Consider the following 14,441-nt stretch of genomic DNA (forward strand, 5'->3'; position numbering starts at 1 on the left):
CACATGTAATGGCAGGTCTAAGTAATGTACCCGTGGTTACATAACTAGAAATAATGTAGCTTCCTGCATACGATCCGCTGGATTTGTGACAGGGCCCCGTGCAGAACAGGGGGTGACTCCCACTTTATTCTGTCCGCGGCGGGAAATGAATAAACAACCAGAATCCTTTTGGGGATTTGAAACCATCTTGTCGAGCTGGCCCAGACTTTCTCAAACAGAGATGGAGGAACGTTACATCAGCTTTCATTATATATCTATATATACATACATATAGACCCCTTTGTCAGGAACAGCAGGGTCTTCAGTGATTTTAATATGTCCTTAATATCCACAATCATGTACTGAATGCTCCTTGCCAATATTGGATCTAATCAGGAAACATTATGGTCGACATAAGTATCAGTATCCGTGTCAGTATCAGTGTGTAGTAACTGGGCAAAATAACATTTTTGCGACCCAGCGGGGCCTGAGGGAAAAGAAACATAGCCATGAATATCACATCTATTCTCTACGTCTGTGTCTGGGACACAGATTTATCCAACCTTACTCTGATATTACTGAAACATTTACCCAGTCAGTTATTGGTGGTGCCAACAGGGCCACCATCATATGTCTGCATTCCTAATATAGTTTCCTCTTGGGAAAAAAATTCAGCCACCGACATGTTGACACACATATACCAAGTACCCACAGACACACCGGCTTATGGGGGACAGACCGTCAGTAAATCTGTCAGAGGGACACAGAGGATTTTTCAGCTCACAATCCAGCGCCAAAAGTACACAGTCTGGGAAATAATAAACTCTATAGTGATAGACTTGTAATGCTCTAAAGATGTTCTGGTGAGGTGAGGAAGAAGCCCCGCCGCTGTAATGGCGCGTATCTGTCCCGCTCAGAAATAATTAATTATGCTAGTGGGGTAAGGACAGTGCCCAGGCACTAATGTCCACTTTTTCCAGCCTTTTGTGAGGAATTTATGCTGCCCAGGGTGCCCCCCCCCCCGTGCCCTGCACCCTGCAGTGCCTGTGTTTGTGTGTGAGCATGGCGCGCAGCGTTCCGCTCGCTGCTCGGTACCTCAGAATGCCGTCACTGAAGAAGAAGTCTTCTGTTCTTCTGCTACTCACCTGTCTTCTGGCTCTGTAAGGGGGTGACGGCAGGCTGCGGGAGTGTGCATCTAGGCGTACCCAGCGATCAGCACCCTCAGGAGCTAATGGTGTCCTGTCAGCCTGAAGCAGAGCCATTGAACTCACTAGAAGTTGGTCATACTTCTCTCCCCTAAGTCCCACGAAGCAGGGAGACTGTTGCCAGCAGCCTCCCTGAAAATAAAAAAAACTAACAAGTCTTTTCAGAGAAACTCAGTAGAGCTCCCCTGTAGTGCATCCAGTATCACTGCGCACAATACTAAAACTGGAGTCTGGAGGAGGGTCATAGAGGGAGGAGACAGTTCACACCCTTTGAAAGTCTTAAAGTGCCCATGTCTCCTGCGGATCCCGTCTATACCCCATGGTTCTTAATGTGACCCCAGCATCCTCTAGGACGTATGAGAAAACAAATAACGCACACACGAGGAGGAGAGAACTAAGGAAGTTATAAGGAGAAGAGGGGAGGGAGGGGGGGTTGAAAGGTAAGGTAGTAAAGGCATATTGGATAAACTACAACCTTATACATATTCATTAATGTACCAGTAGTTAGAAGTAGAAGAGCTCTAACAGAAACCACAAAGCTTATCTAAAGCCACACCACACTGGATATGCCCAATCTCATTTGATTTTTGAAGCAAAGCAGTATTGGACTTTGTTAATACATGGATGGGAGACTGCTTGGTAGTATCAGATTCTTTAGGTGTTTTTAAACTAGCAACACCATTTTCTTGGTACATTTAATTTTTACATGTATTCTTTTATGTACCAGAAGTTAGAAGTAGAAGAGCTGTAACAGAAACCACCAGCTCATCTACAGCCACAGCACACTGGATTTGCCCAATCTCTCCTGATCATGGAAGCTGAGCAGTGTTGGTCCTGGTTTTAGTACTTGGATGGGAGACCACAAGGAAATACCAGGAGCTGTGTGTATTTTTACAATACTAACACCGTTCTCTTGATGCATTCCATTTTGAAACATTGGGGCAGATCTATTAAGCCTGGTGAACTGATAAAGTGCAAGGTGATAAAGTACCAGCCAGTCAGCTCCTAACTGTCATTTTTCAAACCCAGCCTGTGACATGGCAATTAGGAGCTGATTGGCTGGTACTTTATCACCATGCAAATTATCATTTCACCAGGTTTAATAAATCGGCTGCTTACTCATTTATGTACGAGTAGTTAGAAGTAGAAGAACTCTAACAGAAACCACTAAGCTCATCTACAGCCACACCACACTGTATATGCCCAATATCACCTGATTTTGGGCCTGGTTTGTTCTTGGATGTGAGACCACCTGGGAATACCAGGTGCTGTAGGTAGTTTTATACTACCAACACCGTTCTCTTGATGCATTATATTTTGAAACTTATTCATTGATGTACCAGTAGTTAGAAGTAGAAGTTAGAAACAGCAAAAATCATCTACAGCCGCATCACACAATCTCATCTGATGTTGGAAGCTAAGCAGTGTTGTGCCTGGTTAGTTTTTGGATCTCAGGTCCTGCCTTCTGGTTTGGCCACGGCACCTCGGAAATTCACCAAGGTCATGGCCGTGATGACGACCCTTCACCATCGGTGGACCAGGGAGGAATCTCTCCTCCCGATAAACATTCTGGAATTGCGGGCAGTGTTCAATTCATTGACACTGGCCCTGCCTCTAGTACAGAACAGGCCTGTTCAAGTACAATCGGACAACGACACCACGGTAGTGTACACAAATCATCAAGGCGGCACTCGAAATTGCATGGCAAAGCTAAAAGTATCAAAAATCCTCAGTTGGGTAGAACGTCATCTGCCAGCAATATCGGCAGTGTTCATTCCCGGAGTCCTCAACTGGGAAGCGGATTTCCTCAGTCGTCAGTACGTTCACGCTGGAGAGTGGAGAGGCCGCAGCAGAAATGTCTGCACTGGTGTCAGTAGGTGACTGAGGCAGGGATGACTGGGAGATAGTGGGTGACTGAAGCATGTATGACTGGGAGATAGTGGGTGACTGAGGCCGGGGTGACTGGGAGATAGTCAGTGACTAAGGCAGGGGTGATAGGGATATAGTGGATGACTGTGGCAGGGGTGACAGGGACAGTAGGAGACTGAGGCAGGGGTGACAGGGATAGTGGGTGACTGAGGCAGGGGTGATAGGGTGACAGTGGGTGACTGAGGCAGAGGTGACAGGGATAGTGGGTGACTGAGGTAGGGGTGATATGGAGATAGTGGGTGACTAAAGCAGGGGTGACTGGTATAGTAGGTGACTGAGGCAGGGGTCGCAGGTATAGTGGTTAACTGAGGCAGCGGTGACTGGGAGATAGTGGGTAACTGGGGCAGGGGTGACAGGGAAAGTGTGTGACTCAGGCAGGGGTGATAGGGAGATAGTGGGCAGCAGATCACTGCCTCGCTGACAGCAGCACATCCCTGCTTCACTGACAGCAGCACATCCCTGCCTCATTGACAGCAGCACATACCTGCCTCACTTATAGCAGCACATCCCTGCCTCACTGGCAGCAGCAGATCCCTGCCTCACTGGCAGCAGCAGATCACTGCTTCACTGACAGCAGCACATCCCTGCCTCACTGGCAGCAGCAGATCCCTGCCTTACTGACAGCTGTATTCAGACCTGATCTCTGCTGTGCATATTCACACAACAGGAGATCAGGTCTGAAGTGTGTGTGTGTGTGTGCTGGTGCCGCAGTGCACCGGCACATGCCAGAGATGCGATCAGCATCTCTGCCCAGTGAGCGCCTCTGCCAACACATACTTATCTTGCATATGAGATCTCTTGATCATGAAGATAGTTCTCACAGGGTGAGGTTCATCCATTACATTTTAAAGTAGGAAGGTACAAATTACATATTCAAATTACATATATGTGCTGGATTCAAATGTTTTTCCCCCTTCCTTTCTCCATTGTGCCCATCAGCAGCTATTCTAATGTTGCTGCCAATGGGTGTGACACATTCATTTCTTCTGTGGGGTACACTGGACTCCACAAGGATTCACATTGTGGTGTAGAGTAGGATCTTGATCTGAGGCACCAACAGGCTCAAAGCTTTTGACTGTTCCCAAGATGCTCAGCGCCCCCTGCTCTATAACCTCACTTCCATGAACAGGGAGCTCAGTTTGTAGTTGGTGCCTTCAGTAGCAGGACACTTAACAGGGGGCTGCCTCAGGCAGCCTATACTTAGCTATTAATTTTGACAAGAAAAGAAGAACTTTTTTTATAAGAATGTACAAGGGCTGCAGCAGGCTAGGTCTAATAGACATCTTTACTGCAGCTCCATCACTCCCAGCGGCGCAGTATACTCCCGTGCCCTGGTTGCTGGGTCACTGCAGCGGAGGCTCCGGTTTCTTCCTAAGGTCAGTCACACACACACCGCCCTCCGGGATCACGAGGCCGCTGATGAAAGGGAGGTAAGGGGCTTCTGTGCCCACACTATACCGTGATCCAGCATGGCTGTAGGGGGCGGGCCGTGTGCGCACTGGCGTGGACACTGATTACTGGGCAGCCGCTCCACTAGCCACCAGGGACAGTTAAGGAGCACAGCTCTGGGGGGTTTTCTCCTATATTAACCCCATTTTGTACTACCTGCAGTGCATTGTGATAGGTAATAGAGCCTGATTCAGGTTGGATTGCAATCACAATAAGCAATCCAACTGCAAAAATTGCTAAGAGCATACGCATGCGCCTGCATTTTCTGTGACTGTCAATCGGTGCGGGGGGGGGGGGGGGTCAGCAACACTCCATTTCAAAGTCGGAGATGGAGCGGTGCGGGGGCAGGGCTTCAACGGAGAAACAGGAGGCGTGGTCAGAGCGGCTGCATGACATCACATGCAGCCGTTGCGATCACAAAAATGGTGGCGGCTTCCTGCGCACACGTACAGTCTGCACCAACAGGAGGCTAACCCATTTTTTATGATCACGCTGAACTGCACTGAGACTGCAATTTCAGCGTGGTCAAGAAGGGAGGCGGCATGCTGGGTGGCCATGCCCTGTGATGGGTGGCCCCAGCATGCGAACCAAAGGATTGCAAATTCTGTTACTTAGCAGAATTTGCAATCCTTACTGAATTAGGCCATTGATTACAAAATTGTAAACAATATTTGAAGTTTTTCTTCAGGGACTAACACAAAAGATGCTTGGGGCTACTAACACATGGGTAAGCCACGTAAAGCTTCCCATGGGTCAGTGGCATCACAACGGGGTTGCGGCACACACCCGAGTGTCACCCGCCAAGTGGGGTGACACCAAAGTGCCGGCTCTTCTTCAGTGACAGAATATGGGTGTTTTACTGTGACATTACGTGCAACACCCAGTTTCTGTCACTGTGCAGGAGCCAGCACCACTCACACACTAGTCCCCGGGTACAGCCCCCAACCCCCGGGATACCCGCAGCAACAAAATGGTGATTCAGGCCACGCCCCTACCTATGAGACCATGCCTCCTTTTTACCATTGCGCTGCTTATCTGCGCGCACTGCATTACAATCTCCCTCGCCGCCTCTCTGTGTGTCACCAGTGATAGTGACACCTCTGCCATGCTTGTAGCAGCTGGTCCTAAGATCTACGCCTCCAGCCCTGAGTGTTTTCCCTTGTGACTTGTTGATCATCATTGCGAAGCAGATGCTTACAGAAAACTGCAGGGGTTTAGATTGAAAAGAAAAACATTGACGAACCCATCATTTCAGCGACAGGGTCTGCCACACGACTGACTGAAATGACGGGTTGGTTTGGGCCCCCACCAAAAAAGAATCAATCAATCTCTCCTTGCACAAACTGGCTCTACAGAGGCAAGATGTCCACCTCATCATCCTCCGATTCCTCACCCCTTTCACTGTGTACATCCCCCTCCTCACAGATTATTAATTCGTCCCCACTGGAATCCACCATCTCAGATCCCTGTGTACTTTCTGGAGGCAATTGCTGGTGAATGTCTCCACGGAGGAATTGATTATAATTAATTTTGATGATCATCATCTTCTCCACATTTTCTGGAAGTAACCTTGTACGCCGATTGCTGACAAGGTGAGCGGCCGCACTAAACACTCTTTCGGAGTACACACTGGAGGGAGGGCAACTTAGGTAGAATAAAGCCAGTTTGTGCAAGGGCCTCCAAATTGCCTCTTTTTCTCCACCATTCTTTCAAAGGTGACAGAATCATATGCAGTGACAGTAGACGACATGTCAGTAATCGTTGCCAGGTCATTCAGTCTGGACCAGATGTCAGCACTCACTCCAGACTGCCCTGCATCACCGCCAGCGGGTGGGCTCGGAATTCTTAGCCTTTTTCTCGCACCCCCAGTTGCGGGAGAATGTGAAGGAGGAGCTGTTGACGGGTCACGTTCCGCTTGACTTGACAATTTTCTCACCAGCAGGTCTTTGAACCTCTGCAAACTTGTGTCTGCCGGAAAGAGAGATACAATGTAGGTTTTAAATCTAGGATCGAGCACGGCGGCCAAAATGTAGTGCTCTGATTTCAACAGATTGAATCCTGGTTAAGCAAATTAAGGGCTCCAGCCACAAGTCCCACATGCCTAGTTGAATCGCTCTGTTTTAGCTCCTCCTTCAATGTCTCCAGCTTCTTCTGCAAAAGCCTGATGAGGGGAATGACCTGACTCAGGCTGGCAGTGTCTGAACTGACTTCACGTGTGGAAAGTTCAAAGGGTTGCAGAACCTTGCACAACGTTGAAATCATTCTCCACTGCGCTTGAGTCAGGTGCATTCCCCCTCCTTTGCCTATATCGTGGGCAGATGTATAGGCTTGAATGGCCTTTTGCTGCTCCTCCATCCTCTGAAGCATATAGAGGGTTGAATTCCACCTCGTTACCACCTCTTGCTTCAGATGATGGCAGGGCAGGTTCAGGAATGTTTGGTGGTGCTCCAGTCTTCGGCATGCGGTGGCTGAAGGCAGAAAGTGGCCCGCAATTCTTCGGGCCACCGACAGCATCTCTTGCACGCCCCTGTCGTTTTTTAAATAATTCTGCACCACCAAGTTCAATGTATGTGCAAAACATGAGACGTGCTGGAATTTGCCCAGATGTAATGCACGCACAATATTGGTGGCGTTGTCCGATGTCACAAATCCCCAGGAGAGTTCAATTGGGGTAAGCCATTCTGCGATGATGTTCCTCAGTTTCCGTAAGTGGTTGTCAGCTGTGTGCCTCTTATGGAAAGCGGTGATACAAAGCGTAGCCTGCCTAGGAACGAGTTGGCAATTGCGAGATGCTGCTACTGGTGCCGCCGCTGCTGTTCTTGCTGCGGGAGGCAATACATCTACCCAGTGGGCTGTCACAGTCATATAGTCCTGAGTCTGCCCTGCTCCACTTAACCACAGACAAGTGGACATTGGGTACAACTGCATTTTTTAGGACACTGGTGACTCTTTTTCTGAGGTCTGTGTACATTTTCGGTATCGCCTGCCTAGAGAAATGGAACCTAGAGGGTATTTGGTACCGGGGACACAGTACCTCAATCAAGTCTCTAGTTGCCTCTAAATTAACAATGGATACCGGAACCACGTTTCTCACCACCCAGACCTGAGTTATCCGCTTTGCAGCAGGATGACTGCTGTGATATTTCATCTTCCTCGCAAAGGACTGTTGGACAGTCAATTGCTTACTGGAAGAAGTACAAGTGGTCTTCCGACTTCCCCTCTGGGATGACGATCGACTCCCAGCAGCAACAACAGCAGCGCCAGCAGCAGTAGGCGTTACACTCAAGGATGCATCGGAGGAATCCCAGGCAGGAGAGGACTCGTCAGACTTGCCAGTGACATGGCCTGCAGGACTATTGGCTCTCCTGTCTAAGGAGGAAATTGACACTGAGGGAGTTGGTGGTGTGGTTTGCAGGAGCTTGGTTACAAGAGGAAGGGATTTAGTGGTTAGTGGACTGCTTCCACTGTCATCCAAAGTTTTTGAACTTGTCACTGACTTATGATGAATGCGCTGCAGGTGACGTATAAGGGAGGATGTTCCGAGGTGGTTAACGTCCTTATCCCTACTTATTACAGCTTGACAAAGGCAACACACGGCTTGACACCTGTTGTCCGCATTTGTGTACAGGATGCATACCTTCATGTCCCCATTTATCCACCTCATCAGGCGTAACTCAGATTTGCGGTACAGGACTGTCATTGCCAATTTCAGACGTTGCTGTTTGGTCTCTCCATGGCCCTGAGAATTTTCACCAAGGTAATGGCGGAAATGATGGTGCTCCTGTGCAAGCAAGGTGTCACAATTATCCCGTACTTGGGCGATCTCATAAAAGCGAGATCAAGAGAGCAGTTGCTGAACAGCGTATCACTTTCACTGAAAGTGTTACAGCAACACGGCTGGATTCTCAATATCCCGAAGTCGCAGTTGATTCCTACTACTCGTCTGTCTTTCTTGGGCATGATTCTGGACACAGACCAGAAGAGGGTTTATCTCCTGATAGAAAAGGCCCAGGAACTCATGACTCTTGTCAGGAACCTATTGAAACCAAAACAGGTGTCAGTGCATCACTGCACTCGAGTCCTGGGAAAGATGGTGGCATCATACGAGGCCATTCCATTCGGCAGGTTCCATGCGAGGACTTTCCAATGGGACCTACTGGACAAGTGGTCCGGGTCACATTTACAGATGCATTGGTTGATCACCCTGTCCCCCAGGGTCAGGGTATCACTCTTGTGGTGGCTGCAGAGTGCTCACCTTCTCGAGGGACGCAGATTCAGCATTCAGGGCTGGATCCTGGTGACCACAGACGCAAGCCTCCAAGGTTGGGGAGCAGTCACACAGGGAAGAAATTTCCAAGGTCTTTGGTCAAGTCAAGAGACTTGTCTTCACATCAACATCCTGGAACTAAGGGCCATATACAATGCCCTACGTCAAGCGGAGACCTTACTTTGCGACCAACCGGTTCTGATCCAGTCAGACAACGTCACCGCAGTGGCTCATGTAAACCGCCAAGGCGGCACAAGAAGCAGAGTGGCGATGGCACAAGCCACCAGAATTCTTCGCTGGGTGGAGAATCACGCAAGCGCACTGTCAGCAGTGTTCATTCCGGGAGTGGACAACTGGGAAGCAGACATCCTCAGCAGACACGACCTACATCCGGGAGAGTGGGGACTTCATCAGGAAGTCTTTGCACAGATTACAAGTCGGTGGGAACTGCCACAGATAGACATGATGCCGTCCCGGCTCAACAAAAAGCTACAGAGGTATTGCACAAGGTCAAGAGACCCTCAGGCAGTAGCTGTAGACGCCCTAGTGACACCGTGGGTGTTCCGGTCGGTCTATGTATTTCCTCCTCTTCCTCTCATACCCAAGGTGTTGAGGATAATAAGACAAAGAGGAGTGAGAACAATCCTCATTGTTCCAGATTGGCCACGGAGGACCTGGTATCCGGATCTGCAGGAAATGCTCACAGAAGATCTGTGGCCTCTCCCTCTAAGACAGGACCTGTTGCATCAGGGGCCCTGTCTGTTCCAAGACTTACCGCGGCTGCATTTGACGGCATGGCGGTTGAATGCCGGATCCTAGCATTCCGGTTGAGGTCATCCCTACGCTGATAAAGGCTAGGAAGGATGTAACGTTAAAACATTACACCGTATATGGCGAAATTATGTTTCTTGGTGTGAGGCCAGGAATGCTCCTACGGAAGAATTCCATCTGGGCCGTTTCCTTCACTTCCTACAAACTGGAGTGAATTTGGGCCTAAAATTAGGCTCTATTAAGGTCCAGATTTCAGCCTTATCCATTTTCTTTCAAAAAGAATTGGCTTCTCTTCCAGAAGTTCAGACTTTTGTAAAAGGAGTGCTGCATATTCAGCCTCCTTTTGTGCCTCCGGTGGCACCTTGGGACCTTAACGTGGTGTTAAGTTTTCTAAAATTACACTGGTTTGAACCACTTAAAACAGTGGAGTTAAAATATCTCACATGGAAGGTGGTCATGTTATTAGCCTTGGCTTCGGCTAGGCGAGTGTCGGAATTAGCGGCTTTGTCACATAAAAGCCCATATTTGGTATTCCATGTGGATAGAGCGGAATTGCAGACCCGTCCTCAATTCCTACCAAAAGTGGTCTCATCTTTTCATATGAACCAACCTATTGTGGTGCCTGTGGCTACGCGTGACTTGGAGGATTCCGAGTTACTTGATGTGGTTAGGGCTTTGAAAATTTACGTGGCCAGGACGGCTAGAGTCAGGAAAACTGAAGCGCTGTTTGTCCTGTATGCAACCAACAAGATTGGTGCCCCTGCTTCAAAGCAGGCTATTGCTCGCCGGATTTGTAACACGATTCAGCAAGCGCATTCTATGGCTGGATTGCAGTTACTGAAATCGGTCAAGGCCCATTCCACGAGGAAAGTGGGCTCTTCTTGGGCGGCTGCCCGAGGGGTCTCGGCACTACAGCTGTGTCAAGCTGCTACTTGGTCGGGTTCACACACCTTTGCAAAATACTATAAGTTTGATACCCTGGCTGAGGAGGAACTCATGTTTGCTCAATCGGTGCTGCAGAGTCATCCGCACTCTCCCGCCCGTTTTGGAGCATTGGTATAATCCCCATGGTCCTTACGGAGTCCCCAGCATCCTCTAGGACGTTAGAGAAAATAAGATTTTAAACCTACTGGTAAATCTTTTTCTCGTAGTCCGTAGATGATGCTGGGCGCCCGTCCCAAGTGCGGACTACTTCTGCAATACTTGTATATAGTTATTGCTTCAATAAGGGTTATGTTATAGTTGCATCGGTCCTGCACTGATGCTATGTTGTTTTTTCATACTGATAACTGGGTAGTTTATCACAAGTTATACGGTGTGATTGGTGTGGCTGGTATGAATCTTGCCCTGGATTAACAAAATCCTTTCCTCATACTGTCCGTCTCCTCTGGGCACAGTTTCTCTAACTGTGGCATAGAGGGAGGAGCCAGTGCACACCCAGAACTAAAGTCTTTCTTAAAGTGCCCATGTCTCCTGTGGAGCCCGTCTATCCCCATGGTCCTTACGGAGTCCCCAGCATCCTCTACGGACTACGAGAAAAAGATTTACCGGTAGGTTTAAAATCTTATTTTCTACTTTATTCTTTTCTATCCTAGTTTATTACGACCAACTCTCATCCAAGGAGTTTGATATTCTACTACCTGCATGCAATTTAAATTGCTTAAATTGTTTATATGGTTGATTTGTCCTTCACAATCCATAATCTGCAACTTGGATGTACTTGTGTCATTGAAAATCTTATAATAAAAATGTATATACAGATACTCAACCTGTATATTGAAAAAAAAAAAAGTTATAAGACATATGCATTCAATATTTGAAGAAACAAAATAAAATAAAGCTATCTATTGGGTTTCACTAACAAGCACATTGGAAGACTTGACTACTGTTAAAAGACATGCATTACATGGTATAGAGCCACAAACCACAATGTAGTAAAATAAAAACAAACTTACATGTGTATCAAACCTATGTGAGGCTTACATTGATAGTGCAAGATCAACACTCTATCAACTGTGCAAACTAGACTGCACATAAATGCCATAAAATTTATCTGAGATTTTAGTAAATAAGGCCCGTTGCTGTCCGGGTCACGCAGCCGTCACGGCCCGCCCCCATACGGTCCGGTCATGTCTGCGTTGTCCTGACTGTGCCCCCAAAATGGCGGCACAACGCCGCTGGCCCGACTCCTCCTGCCCAGTGACCGCCTCTGCCTGTCAATCAGGCAGAGGCGCTCACTGGGCAGAGATGCTGATCGCATCTCTGGCATGTGCCGGTGCACTGCGGCACCAGCACACACGCACTTCAGACCTGATCTCCTGTTGTGTGAATATGCACAGCAGGGATCAGGTCTGAATTAGGCCCTATATACAGCTGTCAGTAAGGCAGGGATGTGCTGCTGCCAGTGAGGCAGGGATGTGCTGCTGGTAGTGAAGCAGTGATGTGCTGCTGTCAGCGAAGCAGTGCTGTGCTGCTGTCAGCGAGACAGGGATGTGCTGCTGTCAGCGAGGCAGGGATGTGCTGCTGTCAGCGAAGCAGGGATGTGCTGCTGTCCAGTGCCAGATTAAGGTCCATATGGGCCTGGAGCTGAAATTTATGAAGGGCCTATTTTATGCCACGGCAGGGGATGTGAAAACACCATGGGTGTGTGACTAGTAATGTTAGGGGTGTGGTTGATGTTGTGAGGGCGTGGTCTGCACAGGAGGTGTGACTAGCACCTACCTTGAAAAACCTCAGTCTCCCTCACTTCTTCAATTATATCAACAGTGTAATGTGACAATCTAAAAATGACCAAAGGAAAACATCTCTTGTTAACGTGACTGTAATATAGAAAATGGTGCACTTAGTGATGACATAAATATGAAACCTCTCAACGAAAGAGGTTACAGGTCGCTCAGCGATGTCATGAATGTGAAATCTTTCTATATGTAAAAAAAAAGTTTACTTTTGTAATAAGTAGTTATACTGAGAAGGAATGGTGGGGTTGGATGGTGTCGCCTGGACAGGGCAGAACAGGGAAAACTGAGGTGACCCAGCATATAGATAGATAGATAGATAGATAGATAGATAGATAGATAGATAGATAGATAGATAGATAGATAGATAGATAGATAGATAGATAGATAGATAGATAGATAGATTCAAACCCAAATTGCTAATATCCAATACATAGCTACAGTATAATGTATTAGGGGCTCCTGACTGGGGAATGGCATAAGACACACGGAGACGCACCATCTTATGGACATGTTATAGGAGTGTCACTGCAGTTGTAGCGAAATCAGATGATTCATCGCTAACATTGGAGGCAGTAGGTCTGTCAGAGATCTGCACATAGCATGGGGCAGGTGCAGGTTTTGACGTTTGTGTTTTAAGATCAGGATAAAGTCGCACACACTACAGAGGCAAAAGATGCACACAAAGATGTGCCTGAGTTTGACTCAGAATCAGGCCCAATTTTTGGGTTATTATATATGTTTTAATGGGGTTGGTATCAGGATCCCGATGGTTGGCATGCTGGCTGTCAAAAATAAGATTTTACTCACCGGTAAATCTATTTCTCGTAGTCCGTAGTGGATGCTGGGAACTCCGTAAGGACCATGGGGAATAGACGGGCTCCGCAGGAGACTGGGCACTCTATAAGAAAGATTTGGTACTATCTGGTGTGCACTGGCTCCTCCCTCTATGCCCCTCCTCCAGACCTCAGTTAGGATACTGTGCCCGGAAGAGCTGACACAATAAGGAAGGATTTTGAATCCCGGGTAAGACTCATACCAGCCACACCAATCACACCATATAACTCGTGATACTATACCCAGTTAACAGTATGAAATATAACTGAGCCTCTCAACAGATGGCTCAACAATAACCCTTTAGTTAGGCAATAACTATATACAAGTATTGCAGACAATCCGCACTTGGGATGGGCGCCCAGCATCCACTACGGACTACGAGAAATAGATTTACCGGTGAGTAAAATCTTATTTTCTCTGACGTCCTAGTGGATGCTGGGAACTCCGTAAGGACCATGGGGATTATACCAAAACTCCCAAACGGGCGGGAGAGTGCGGATGACTCTGCAGCACCGAATGAGAGAACTCCAGGTCCTCCTCAGCCAGGGTATCAAATTTGTAGAATTTTGCAAACGTGTTTGCCCCTGACCAAGTAGCAGCTCGGCAAAGTTGTAAAGCCGAGACCCCTCGGGTAGCCGCCCAAGATGAGCCTACCTTCCTTGTGGAATGGGCTTTTACTGATTTAGGATGCGGCAATCCAGCCGCAGAATGCGCCAGCTGAATTGTGCTACAAATCCAGCGAGCAATAGTCTGCTTAGAAGCAGGAGCACCTATTTTGTTGGGTGCATACAGGATAAAAAGCGAGTCAGTTTTCCTGACTCCCGCCGTCCTGGAAACATAAATTTTCAAGGCCCTGACTACGTCCAGTAACTTGGAATCTTCCAAGTCCCTAGTAGCCCCAGGCACTACAATAGGTTGGTTCAAGTGAAAAGCTGATACCACCTTAGGGAGAAACTGGGGACGAGTCCTCAATTCTGCCCTATCCATATGGAAAATCAGATAAGGGCTTTTACATGACAAAGCCGCCAATTCTGACACTCGCCTGGCCGAAGCCAAGGCCAATAACATGACCACTTTCCACATGAGATATTTCAAATCCACAGTTTTAAGTGGCTCAAACCAATGTGATTTCAGGAAACTCAACACCACATTGAGATCCCAAGGTGCCACAGGAGGCACAAAAGGGGGCTGAATATGAAGCACTCCCTTAACAAAAGTCTGAACTTCAGGCAGTGAAGCCAGTTCTTTCTGGAAGAAAATCGACAGAGC

Source organism: Pseudophryne corroboree, unplaced genomic scaffold, assembly GCF_028390025.1.
Source record: "Pseudophryne corroboree isolate aPseCor3 unplaced genomic scaffold, aPseCor3.hap2 scaffold_402, whole genome shotgun sequence".
Taxonomy (NCBI): domain Eukaryota; kingdom Metazoa; phylum Chordata; class Amphibia; order Anura; family Myobatrachidae; genus Pseudophryne; species Pseudophryne corroboree.